A 9,707-nucleotide genomic window follows, 5' to 3' on the forward strand; every position below is an offset into this window, starting at 1 on the left:
CTTGTTTGGGCCAAAGCTAAGATTTTAATTTAAAAATATAAGGACTAAAATTAATAAAAATAAAATATAGAGTCTAAATCTATAACTTACGCATCAATATAATGATTAATAGTAAAATTTTACTTAAATCTTTTTATCACCACAATTATTGCATATAGAGTTATATTAAAATACATTTCTTATAAAGATGATGTTTTAGAAAATAAATTAGAAACCAAAACATGTTAAGTACTAAAATATTTAAACAACTATTAAATATAATAAATATTTAATAGAAATATGAATTTAACTTGAGGGAAATTATTTTGTACATGTTAGTGGAGTTTTTAGACTTTGCAAATAAAATTAGGGGTTGACAAGTATCTTATAAGGGTATAATAAAATATTAAAAATATATTTAAAAAAGAGACAGATGTTAATCTTTTAAGGTTGATTGTGGAATAAAAAATAAACTGCCATTATACTAAATACTTACCTTTTAACTTAATAGTATAATTTTTAATATATAAATTTTAAAATCAAATTTAAATTTCATCGTTACAAAATTAAATAAATATATATCAGACTTTTTTGGATCATTAGAAGAGAAGGAATGAGATGGCGAATTTGAATATGTGTCATCTAAATGCGAAACAAGAAGTTTAATCATTGCTCGAAATAAATCTTGGCTATATATATATATATATATATATATATATATATATATTAGATTTTCACTTGTTTTTATATGATTTTATTAAATTTTAATTATTAATTCAATTGATTTATTAATACTAGAGATTTTATCACAGACTTATACGTGTGGAAACTATATATTTAAAACACAAATGTTAGTTTAAGAGAAACATACAATAAATAATGAAACATATGGTTTGAAACTAATTAGTAATACATAAAATATATACGATATTAAAATTAAAAATAGATTAAATTGTGAGTAAAATAAAATTTAAACATATAAATACATCATATTAAAAAACTAAATGCACAAAATTGTTTATCATGGTGTTATCATTAATCTTGAATTAGTGTCGAGTTGACTTGTGATACCAATTTAGTCAACAACATTGATTAAAATGTAAATATCATATTAAACAAAATTTTGCTTTAGTGGTAAATTTAATATTTTATTGATGTAAATAGCATGGATTGGTGCACGATTGACTCGTGAAACTTATAATTTATTTTAATTACAAAAATATATTTTCTTAATTTCCTTAATTAAGTAAGTGCATGATTAATTTGTGACACTGACTCAAATAATATTATGAATGATAAAACTTTGATTTCAAGCATATTTATAGGATTATTGTCCTATACACTATGAGTGAAGTAAAAAAATTGCACAAACAGGTCTTGGTTGATGCCATTTGTTTCTAAAGTGTAATAAAATAATAGTTAAATAATTAAAAAAAATCATTTGACATCATTCTAAACCTACTCGTAGAATTTTTTAATAATTACCCTTATTCATAACTAAACAAACTTATAATAAGCTAAAGCTTAGTTAAAGTAACTCAACCAGTTTGATTTATTTCGATTTTTCGAACATGCATTCAAGTACTGTTCAATAGCCAATAAGACCTTGACTTAGTTGATAATGCAGAGTCCGTTCTGAGTGTTAGTAATGGAAATTAGGTTTGAAAATGCTAAAATTAGATTATCATTACCAATATCAGTAATGAAAATTAGTTCCTTAAGAATTTGGCATATCATTAGAGGATATTAAAAAATGAAGAAGAAGATATGTAATTATTTTTTTAATTTATATATGAAATTAAAAAAAAAAAAAAACCTCAGTTACCGCAATATCTGTATGGTCTTTTAAAAAGTTTGGAGTATATGATTTGACTTTTTAATTAAAAAATGGTTCATTTTCAAGAGATTTTGCTGTTTGAAGCCAATTCTATGGGTATGAAGAAATAAAATGAATGGAATCATTATCAATGGGCAAATCAAACTTCAAATATACAGCATCTAAATGCTTCATATCATTAGGGAAAAGGAGTTTTTGGAGAATTAAAAAGATTCTAAGTTAATCAACAATAACAATCATTACCATGGCACTTGACAAAGGCAATAAATTTGGGAATGGTAAAACATCAATAACATAGACGGTCCGCTTAACGTATCTTCCAGTAAATCTCTCTTAATAAAAATCTTACATTGATGCAAGAAATGAAGTGTGGAAAAGATGGTTGAAATATGCTATAATTGTTTGTATTTATATGTTTGTATATATTTATTTAGTTTTAGGAATTTAGTTTTTTATTTTTTATTTTTAGATTTTAAAATTTAAGTTCTATTATTAATCTTGTTAAATTTGTTAGTATGACATTTTGAAATTAAAAAAATTTACTTGATAGTAATGTAACTAAAAAACTGATGCTTATAAAAATTTGGATTTAACAAAATAAATTTAACAATGTTAATGATTGAACTTGAATTTTAAAATATAAAAGATAGGTGACTAAATTTTTAAAAATAAAATATAAAGATTAAAAATCCAAATTTAAAAAGAATACATAGACTAATCACATAATTTATCTAGAAAAGATATGTGGAGGCCTTAAATTCAAGTCTAAAAGTAGATTCAATATTAGAAACCAGGAACTTCCAAAGGCTTGCATGCCTACCCCATCTCAATCAACAACCCAAACCAGGCAGACACCTTGGGTATACAATGATAAAATTATTTTTTGTCCTTTTAAAAATTTGTAATTTAAATCCGCACCTCAAAAATATTTCTGGATTCATGTTTTCTAGAGAGGCCATGTCGCCACAAATGCCCCAAGAAAAATGCAGGACAAAGAGGCTAGGCAGACATTCGGTTGAGCCTCCACCTAGAATTGCCTAGGAAAATCCAAACCCTAAGTAAGGGAGACAAGTAAGAGGTTATGTGATGAATCCTGCCAAGCCCTCAAAGAGAATGTCCCAACGCCCAGAGCACAACACAACACCTCCGCGAGTAAAGCCTAAGCCTTTTGTTTTCTACGTTATTGCGTCCCCATGTTTTTGTTGTCAAATTGTTTAATTCCTTCCGGTTGGTGGCTTGAGACCTTGGTAAAGGGGTTCATATACATTTTCGAGCTTTCTTTTGTTAGTGGCTGGAGCTATATGAGGTGTTGTTCCCTTTCTGACCTTCACAGTATAGGTTGGGAGACTTGTTCTATGTAGTGTCTGGCCTAAAGTCTTGTTATTGTTGTTGGTTGATTCAGGTTTCGTCCTACTTGTCCTGCCCTTTTGAGTGTGTTTGTTTCCATGTATTTCATCTACCAAATTTCGAAAAAAAAAAAGAAAGAAAGAAAATAAAAATAAAAGTTACATTGAACACAAACTTAAATATCGAAAACATATGTTTTTGATACTTTGATTCGTGTTCAATATGACTTTTATTTACACTACAGGAAAACAGACTTTTAGCGGCGCTTTTTTTAGCCTTTAGCGGCGCTTTCTAAAACGCCGCAAAAAACGTTGCTATATGTAACGCCACAAAAATTTGTGGCGTTTATTGGAAAAAAACGCCGCTAAAGGTCAAGGCTTTTAGCGGCGTTTGTGGGAAAAGCGCCGCTAAAGGTCAAGGCTTTTAGCGGCGTTTCTGGTAAAAGCGCCGCTAAGGTCAAGGCTTTTAGCGGCGTTTGTGGGAAAAGCGCCGCTAAAGGTCAAGGCTTTTAGCGGCGTTTGTGGGAAAAGCGCCGCTAAAGGTCAAGTCTTTTAGTGGCGTTTGTGGTAAAAGCGCCGCTAAAGGTCAAGTCTTTTTAACGGCGTTTGTATGTAAAGCGCCGCTAAACGTCAAGGTTTTTAGCGGCGCTTTTTTACAAACGCCGCTAAATTTGGCAGATTTGTATTATTGTTTTTCACCAATATCCAGCCCTTCCTGCATTAAAATCCAACCAAATACAACAAATATAATATAAAAATACAGCCAAAAATAGCAAATTTAACATAAAAAATACAACCAAAAATATTAATTCTAAATGATACTTCAAATTTAACTAATGATATATGATATAATTAATAATAAAGTATAATTTAAAATATTTTTACAATAATGTTAAACGTGACAAAACTTAAAAACATTCTTACAATAAGAAAACTAATGTCTAAGACGGTGGCTTTTGCGATTGTTGAAACATATGCATCATCTCTTGCAAGTTGTATTTGGAGGTCATCGTACTTTTTGCTCGCTCGCTACCATCGCTCGTGCCTCGCCTCTCTCTGCAGCGCTGCCTCCCTCTCTCGCCTCTGCTCTAAGTTGTTCTGGAGTTCTTCATATTTTCGTTGAACCTCGGCAATTTGCTCAACCGTGTTCGCTTGCATCTGAGCTATCTGGTCTCTTAACCTCTGAACTTCAGCTTGAGCTTGACTTCCGGAAGGCATGTATTGCTGGGAGCCGGATCCAAAATATTGGGTCGGGGTAACACCAGATCCTTGAAATCGAACCCGACCGTACCTTTCAAGACCCAAAACTTCAGTGATAATTCTATTATCAATGTTCTCAAGATTAACAGAACTATCACTCGAAGCAATCGCTTCATATTCCGCCTTCTTCTCCTTTAGTTTCTCCTAAAAAATCAATTAAAGAGTTAGAAACGAAATATATAATAAAAAGAAATGCAACATAACTTAACATTTTTTAAAACTACTAATGATGAATTGAATTAAACAATTATAATTAAAGATTATAAATATTTAGAATAAATCAAATATTATTAAGTGAATATACCATAATTTCTCCAGCTTCGGATGTCATAGGAGATCCATCTTTCTTCCTATGCGTAATCTCAAAAAGCTGAAGGCGTCCAACTTTTTGTCCGGATTTGACTTCCTACAATATAGTAGTAAGAATATTATTTAATAATAGAAAGTTATTAATATTTGAAAGAATTAATAAATTCATAATACCTCGGCCTCAGCTACAGAAGCAAAACTTCTCGACCCTACCGTGTGCGTGAATTTTTGTTTTTGCTGACGCTTGTTCCAACTCGCTCACGGTCCTACATAATAAAATTATTATTACGTATATAGTAAACACTATATATAAGAGTTTGGAAATACGCAATACCTCTCCTTTCTTTGAATTCCAAAATCTAACCGCATCTTCCCATTGATACCTCAGCATTCCTGGCGGAACATTTCTCAGTTTTTCCTCGAGGCTTATGTCTTTCTTAAAATATTGTTTCTTTAAAGTGCTTTTATTGTCTCTCCATCTTTTACCTAATGCCTTCTTGATATAATCATCGGAGACTTCTAAAGCAAATCTCTCCTAAAAAAACATAAGTTTAGAATGTAAATATAAATGAAACTTAAACCAAAGTATTATAAATTGCATTCACATTTTGTTACCTTAATATTAGCGAGAGCACGATTTTTGTTGCTATCGGGCATGTGATGCCATGATTAAGTAGTTGATGGGCAACATATTTGCATTTCGTGCTAAAATGCCCAAATAGCTCGCTAAAAGTCGAGCTTCAGATCCAACAGTGACCATGAGTATTTCTACTTACTTTAACACGCTCAACAGGATCTAAGTCGTATAAATCTCTAAGTAGCATCGTCCTCGAACTCTGCGTGTCCCACCACTTTCAAATTGAAAAATGATATACTATTATTATAGTAAAATTGACAAATAATTCAATAATAAAAGTCAACAAATGTAAAATGAACATAATATTACTTTGAAATTCTTCAGCTCATCAAGTGTCTCGGCACATTCAAGATCCAACAACGTCTCATTGTTCACTATTTCTTTCTTCCGAATTTGGAGTATTCGGACAATACTTAAATCTCGTACTCTTCTTCTACGCATTTTCCTGCAATACACATAAAATAATTAAAGTTTTAGTAACAAATTACAACAATAGTAGTACATATAAAATAGTTAAATTATATAACATGACAAAGATTAAAATTATAATATTACATATAATTAAAAATTGTAAAATCTTACTACATCATTATTCAGTAAATATCTTCATCCACATCATGTCGAACCCATTGATGTTGTGTATTAGTACTAGGGATATTTTCATCTAAGTTTTGTTCGGAAAAGGTAATGTTTCGATCTTTCGACGATGTCATCTCTACTTCCATTACCCATGTCAAACAAGTCTCTAGGGGTGTTCGAGTACAACATACCAACCCTCATCGTTGGATCTTTCGAATAAAAACTTGTTTCACTTGAGAGGAAAATACATATGGCTCGTCCATCAATTGTTGTCCAGTGTGAATCAAGCGAGAGAAATTCACCATTGTAAACCCAAATTGATCTTTTTTAATTCCTCGAGCAGTATTAACATCTGCCCAATCACACCGAAATAAGATAACTTTCCATCTGCCATAGTAATCCAACTCAATAATGTCGGTAAGAAGTCCGTAATACTCCACATTACCCTCAACCGGATTACTATCCCTAGCACTAGCATAACTTGTAATTGAAGAATTAACAACAACTCCACAATTTTGAGTTCTCCTCATTCTCTCGCGATACTTTGTATGAAATCAGATCCATTGATGAGGAAGGCACTATATCTTTTATTACTCTGTTGGGACCTTGGGAAAGCCATTTAACCGTCATTGACTTCCTTCCCACTCCAAACCTATTGAATCGAAAGTAAATTAAATAATTAAAAATGTATTATGTAAAAACATTCTTATTTGATTAACTAAATTTCGCGATTATATGTAACTTATTAACTTTAGTTACATACCGTTTGACTTAACCATTCATGAAAAGATTCTGTGAATAACTTATTAATCTCTCGATGTTGTAATCTTGAGGCGTGTACGAGATCTCAAAATTTGTTTGTACTTACTATATTAAAAAAGTTTAATTGGTTAGAAGATAAACAAATCAAAGCAGCGAATATGTAAGACAATTTTATAACTTACTTGCATAGCGGTTCAATTGAATCGTGGTTAAAAAGTACATATCGATGTGCTGTATCCACGATATATCATCTAATTCTACAATTTCAACTTTGCCGATTGGTTCTCCATAACTTTGAAATAAATAAGTTTCGCCAAGTCATTATCATTGAGCCCAAACATTTCTACTTGGTCTATTCAATCGTGTTTTAGCATCTTCTAAATATCTAGAACAGAAGGTTATGCACTCTTACGCCAAGTAGCCTTCAAAGAATTGATCCTTACGGATAACGCTTATTGCGACAATATGACTTCAATTTGCTTAGGAACCTAAACACGATATACAATATTTATCAAAAGCGTAACTAAATGTATAGAGGTGAATGAATGAATACTTGAGAAATAAATTAGCACTTTTCTATAGGATACATCCATCGATAAAAAACCGGTCCACCAAGGATTGCTTCGTGAGGGAGATGGATTACCAAGTGCACCATAATAGTGAAGAAGGAAGGTGGAAAGATCTTCTCTAAATTGCATAAAGTCAAAGCCGCCTGATCCTGTACTTTCTCAAGTTCTTCGACATTCAAAACTTTGCCACAGATAGCTTTCATTATATTGGATAGTTCAATTATACAGGACGTTACATTTTTTGACATACAACACCGTAAAGCAATTGGGAGTAAATCTTGCATCAAGATGTGGTAATCATGTGATTTTAATGAATATAATCTTCTATCTTTGAAACTCACACATCGAGATATATTTGACGCATACGCATCTGGGACCTTTATATCCTTCAACACCATGCAGAAAACTTCTTTCTCTTTCTTTGACATTGAAAAAATAAAAGGCGACAACCGATATTTCCCATTCGGAAGTACTTGAGGATGAAGATCACGCCGGATTCTCATGTCAACTAAATCAAGTCGGCTCTAAAGATTGTCTTTTGATTTTCCATCGACATTTAAAATTGTCCCAATTATGTTCTCGCAGACATTCTTCTCAATATGCATGACATCAAGATTGTGGCGTAAAATGTTGTGCTCCCAATAAGGCAACTCAAAAAATACTCCTTTTCTTCCACAACTCGCCTCATTAGGATCATCCTCTTCGTCGATTCATCATCGATTCATCCTCGATCTTCTCCTCGTTTGCGTGATAGGTGGTTGATTCATCTTCCGTAACTAAAGTTGATATCTTTTAACATAAACAAGATTTCAGATCCAACGGTCCTTTCAGAGCTCCTCGTACTCTTGATGCCGTCAAATAGAGTCCTCTGAAATCTAAATTTATGATTTTCATCTAACCACCGACGATGGCCCATGTAAGAGAACTTCTTCCCATTATACAACCACTTGAACAAGTTTATGCAGACAACAAGGACAGCATAACGTCCTTTAGTACTCCAACCCGATAAATTAGCATAAGCGGAAATCATTAATTGTCCACAATAAAGCTGCACGTAAATTAAAGTTCTCCTTTCTCAATACATCATATGTCTCAACACCGACCATAATTGTTTTAACTCTTCAATAAGTGGCTGTAAATAGATGTCAATATCATTTCCGGACCTTTCTCTCGTGGATAATCATTGATAAAATAAATGAAGATTACTTCATGCAAATCCATGGAGGCAAATTGTAAGGAACAAGCACTACAGGCCAAATAATGTCTGAAGTACTCATGATTTTAAATGGATTAAAGCCATCAAGCTGCTAGCCCAAGCCTCACATTCGAGGATCGCTTCCAAAGCTTGGAAATTCTTGTCAAATGATTTCCAAGCTAAAGAATCCGAGGATGTCTTAATAATCCATCATCGGTCCGTTGATCATTATGCCACGTCATAGATTCTATTGTCTTTGAGGACATGAAAAGCCTTTGAAGTCTTGGTATCGGGGAAAATATTGCAAAACCTTGGTGGCTTCTTTCTTAAGCGTGCCCCACCTTCATCCGTATTCACATCTTCGTATTACTATTCATCCAACGAGACTTACATAAACATGACAAGATTGTTGGTTTTTGATCACCCCAAGACAACATGCGTCATTTGGGCAACTATGAATTTTATCGTACCCAAGGCCCAAATCTTTTATTAGTCTCTTCATGTCTTGACAAGGCGGGAATTTTGCAAGCGAAACATCTCTCTTAGAAACTCTAGCAGCATTGTAAAAGAGTTTCGGTCCACCCTCCCAAACATTTTAAATGAAATAGACGAATGCGGAAGGACAATTTGAATATTTTGATCCTCGTAAAGTTCTTCATTCATTTCATTAAGTAACTTGTAGAACTTAGCCGCTTCTTCATTTGGCTCCTCATTAGGTACACTTGTTCCCGTTTCGAAAAAAACATTTCCACCAATATTACAATCCTCAGATATAATAAAGTCAAGTGGAAACGATTGCTCACCATGACTACGCATATTAAATGCATCCCGCAACATATCTTCCATGTCATCTTGTCTAACATCTTGATGGTAATCGATGTCGGGATAAGTCGGATTAATCGTTGAAGAAGTTCCACTAGGTGTACACTCTCCATGGAAAATCCATTTTTTATACCCCCGAATAAAGCCATCAACAATTAGATGTTCATAGACAACTTCACGAAAATGCCGATAGATGTTGCCATACTTCTTACAGGCAAAGAATCATATTCTCTTGGCTTGCATTTTGAAATGCAAAATTTAGAAAAGTTTGTACTCCATTTTATAGGCATTGCTTACCCTTGACAATTTCATCCAACTCCTATCCATTTTGTAGTTCTTGAAATCTAAAGTTGACAACATATTACAGTTACTTAAATGTTCTCAATTGATTTAAATCATATCATTATACTAA

The 9,707-nt window shown here is 32.4% G+C and overlaps 1 long non-coding RNA gene across 1 annotated transcript; it reads right to left on the reverse strand.

The window, feature by feature from the left end:
• Positions 1-4,266: 4,266 nt before the first annotated feature.
• Positions 4,267-5,340, reverse strand: LOC128291907 (uncharacterized). Its single transcript, XR_008281892.1, has 4 exons — positions 5,066-5,340; positions 4,906-4,997; positions 4,727-4,828; positions 4,267-4,566 (listed from the first exon to the last, which is right to left on the reverse strand). It is a non-coding gene; the product is annotated as an uncharacterized LOC128291907 (long non-coding RNA).
• Positions 5,341-9,707: the final 4,367 nt, after the last annotated feature.

This window comes from Gossypium arboreum, chromosome 4 (genome assembly GCF_025698485.1).
Source record: "Gossypium arboreum isolate Shixiya-1 chromosome 4, ASM2569848v2, whole genome shotgun sequence".
Classification (NCBI taxonomy): Eukaryota; Viridiplantae; Streptophyta; class Magnoliopsida; order Malvales; family Malvaceae; genus Gossypium; species Gossypium arboreum.